This window comes from Furipterus horrens, unplaced genomic scaffold, assembly GCF_987537825.1.
Source record: "Furipterus horrens unplaced genomic scaffold, mFurHor1.1.pri manual_scaffold_4, whole genome shotgun sequence".
In the NCBI taxonomy this organism is placed as follows: domain Eukaryota; kingdom Metazoa; phylum Chordata; class Mammalia; order Chiroptera; family Furipteridae; genus Furipterus; species Furipterus horrens.
The window spans coordinates 26,213,841-26,217,998 of NW_028327174.1; the positions used below are offsets into that span (position 1 = coordinate 26,213,841).

Sequence of the window (4,158 nt, forward strand, 5' to 3'; positions counted from 1 at the left end):
AAGGCAAAGGGAAGCAGGGGAAGGAGAAAAAAAGTTTTTGGTAAAAAGAAGGAAATAACTTCCAAACTTCTGGCAAAATTTCTTAAGAGCTCTGCCTTAGTATTTCAGGCATTTTAAGAATTGGCATATGGCCCAGAGTTTAGGCTTTGGTCCTCATGACCTTGGAAGGGAGAGTTAGTATTGCTGGGTGTGGTCATGGGTAACAGGCACAAAGTTATCTAACAGTGGATACCCGCTGCATTCCACCACCTCTCGGGAGCTGATAACGTCCAAACAGAGGTGAAATGACTGAGGATTACAGAAGCAATTCCTACTCAGTGAGGATTAGATTTGCAGACCTCTGAGATCCCCTTTCAGTACTGAGATCCAATGTTATTAAAAGAAACAACCACACATACTCAAATTCCCTTCAGCAGGGCTGACATTGGGCGTGGTGGTAGGAGTGCGGTGGGGTGGCTCTGTGTGGTTGGGGAAACTATTGGAGGGTGAGGGGGCAGGGGAAATATTTCTAGCAGACCTCATCCATCTGAACAATTTGATTTAAAATGTATTGCGAAGATTATGGGCATGTGGGTAGGGGCAGAGTGGGAGAGCTCCCCTAAGTAGAGAAAATACTGCATTTGACCTTGAACAGGCAGCATAGCATTAGAAGTTTTCTAATAAGTATAATGTAAAAAGAAGAGAGAGGCAGTCTTCTTTAGTTGCCATTACTCTAAACTGCTTTGACATTTTAACAGCACTAAAATATGAAGTGATATTGACCAGTGAAAGATACAAGAAGTAACAATTTTTGAAGGAGGTAGAAATGACCATAAGGCTTGGCGGTCTCAGTGGTACCAAGGAGGAGTGGTGGCGGCTGCTGGTGAACATGGTACTGGTTCCAGGAGGAAGCAATAAAAGCTACTGGGAAGCTCGGGACCAGCAGAAGTGACCACAGTGTCCAAGGAATGGTAAGTATTAGACCAGATTTGATCATGAGCCCATGTAGGATGCTTAGAGATTTTGGAAACTTGGAAGATTGGGGAAGAAGATTCCCACTGCAGATCAATGTAGAAAGAACAGAAGGGGCTCTTCTGGCTTCAGCTGTGACTTTCAGAAATAGAATTTCTCCTCTTCATAGACGCACAACAGTCCTGCAGGTTAGACTGTCCACAGCCATCCTTCCCCAACCACCCTTGTTTCATTTCTCGGGGAAGTTAGCCAAACTGGGAAGTCAGGAAGCCCTGGGCAGCTGCATTTCCCACAGTGACCTCAGTGGATATCTGGGCAGTAGAGACACTCATATTCTGCCAGGTAACTTTGAGAGGAACTCCCAGGTTTTCTCTGTGTAAAAGGCAAAGATTCTGATTTATTTGATGGCTGCTTTTAATTTTTCCTTTATTTGGAAGAAAAGTACATTAAACTTGAGAAACACTGTTTTAATCTGTGGTTCCTGTGTTAACATGGACAACGATGGGGGTGGGGGGGTGGGGAGGGAGAGATTTCCAGATAGCAAGTAGGGTAAAGAGGAGGAAAGCTCCAGAAGCCAGGAGCAAGTGCTGCCTCAGCAGCTGCTTTCCCCTGAATATCATTTCTGCAAAGCTTGGTGATTACAGGGAAAGTGGAAATGCTACAAAGATCAGGCGTGGAAAACTGAGGGGTTGGAAATGCCACAGTTGTGAGATGTGTAAACACTCACACACGTTTATGTGCATACACAGAATTGTGTTTCCGCATACCAGTGCTTTGAGTGACTATACCATTTAAAGCAAAATGTTAATCAAACTTTGAACTGTACAACTTTATTTTACTTCCACCACATAAGAAGAGACTCTACTAGAATATACCCTTTCACTAAGAAAGTGGGCAGATTTCCTCTTTCCTTTCCTCCTGTGTAACCTGGCGGTTCCAGTCCACCATAGTCTCTCCTAGAAATGCAAGTTCCTGGTTTTTCACAATTAAAATGGACATTTTATATACCTTACTTACCTTAGTTTCTTTTAAAATCAGTTTTAATGTCTCAAGAATGTGTTCCAATGAACTAATCTGATATCAGGCAAGTTACTACTGACTTATTGTGACTTGTGTTGCTCCTTCTCGATGACCTACATAGATATGATAGTTTTGTTTTGTTTGTAATATAGAACCTTTATTTTTAAGGTGATTTCTGTACATCTGGAGTATAAAGTAATCCTTTCACTAGAAGAAACAGTCACAAAACCAGCTTGGTATTTGATGTGAATCTTTAGGAGTTTAAGCTTCAAATCCAGCTAAGAAGTTTGTTACATTCTCTTTCAGCTTTACATTTATTGTGAGATCATTCTCTCGACCCTGACATCATCCCCCAGGGCTTGGTGTTGGCTGATAACTTGAGACAAGAAAGCATCCTCAAACTTTGTGATTTTGCTGGGCTCCAGTTTATCAAGATACCGCCTTACACTGGCATAAATAACAGTCACTTGTTCTTCACTAGCCATAGGAGAGTACTGTCCTTGCTTCAGAAACTCAGATGCACACTGTGACTCAAGGGTTGTTGAGTGGCAGCAAAGAATTGTTGAGGTCAAAGCAAAACTGAGCCAAAGCAGCAACCTCCTGATATTGAGTCAACTCCAGCCACGGGCTTCATGACCCTGGTTTGGGCAGCAGATCCAACTCAGGACACAGACAAACCAACATTAATGGCAGGGCAGATACTTTTGTAGAACAACTGTTTCCAAGAACATCTGTTCATCAGTGATGGAAATGACATTTGTTGGAATGTAAGAAGACACATCACCAGCCTGTGTTTCTGTGACTGGTAAAGCAGTCAAGGAGCCACTATCAAAATAAGCATTCATTCTGGCTGCTCTCTCTAGCAGATGGGAGTGTAGGTACAACACACAGGAGGATAGGCCTCATGACTAGGGGTTGAAGCAGGAGCAAAGACATCTGCCTGTAAATAACAGCCCATTTGGATAAGTCGTCATAAGTGATCAAAGCATGGTTGCCACCAACCCTAAAATATTCTCCCATAGAACAGCCAGAATAAGTAGCCAGGTACTGCAGTGGGCAGCATCAGAAGCACTAGCTGACACCACAATGGTGTACTTGGTGGCATCTGCATCTGTAAGCCTCTTCACCAACTGGGCAACAGTGGATCTCTTCTGACCAATAGCAATGTAGATACATTCTACATTCTTTCCATCAGATCCATCATTGAAAACATTTCTGGTTAATGATTGTGTCAATAGCAATTGATGTTTTGCCAGTCTGTCAGTCACCAATAATCAACTCACACTAACCACAGCTGACTGGCACCAAGCTATCCACAGCCTTAATGCCAGTCTGTGTTGGTTCCTGCACAGAGATTGAAGGAATGATTCCAAGGGCTTTCAGGCCAACTCACCTATGGACCCTTTCCATCAATGGCATTACCAAGGGCATCTACTACATGACCCAACAGATCCTTGCCAATGGGAACAACCACAGTGGATCCTGTTTGCTTCATAATATCCCCTTCCTTAATTAGTTTATCATTTCTAAACACAACAACAACAACACTGTCAGGTTCTAAGGTCAGAGACATACCCTTTAAGCCTGAAGAAAACTCTACCATTTCTTCTGTTTGAACATTCCTCAGCCCATGTATTTGGGCAATGCCATCACTAAGATTTAGGAATGTCCAGTCTCTTCATGGTCAACAAAGGTATCAGCTCCAAGAATCTGCTCTTCAAGAATAGAGGACATCTCAGCAGTGCCAGTCTTCTGAAGATGAGTGTTAGGGGCACGGGGATTCCTTGTAGCAATGATGGATGATCCCAAAGCATTTTCAGAGACCAGCCTGGCTGCCGAGGAAGGAGCAGTCCAGGCCAAAGGGACACACATGGACAGCATTTTTGCAACTTCTTGGTAGTTCCTCTGTAGCTAGAGCCTTTGTATGGCTCAGATATGATTTTTAATTGTACCTCCAGAGAAGTGGCAGACAGTAGAATGTTTGAGTATTGTAGAAGGCCCCTGCCACCCCCAAAAAACCCATTAAATTATTATTTTGTTTATTTTGTTATTAAATTGTCAAAAAAATTAATAAATTATTAACAAGGGAAGAACTAACACTTATGAAATACTCTCTAGGTGCCAAGTACTGTTCTAAGTGTTTTGCATGTATCCATTTAATTCTTAGGACAACTCTGTGGAATAGGA

General features: G+C 42.6%; 1 pseudogene; it reads right to left on the reverse strand.

Moving 5' to 3' along the window:
* Positions 1 to 2,232: 2,232 nt before the first annotated feature.
* Positions 2,233 to 3,852, reverse strand: LOC150011424 (ATP synthase F(1) complex subunit alpha, mitochondrial pseudogene; annotated as a pseudogene).
* Between the last annotated feature and the right edge of the window lie 306 nt (positions 3,853 to 4,158).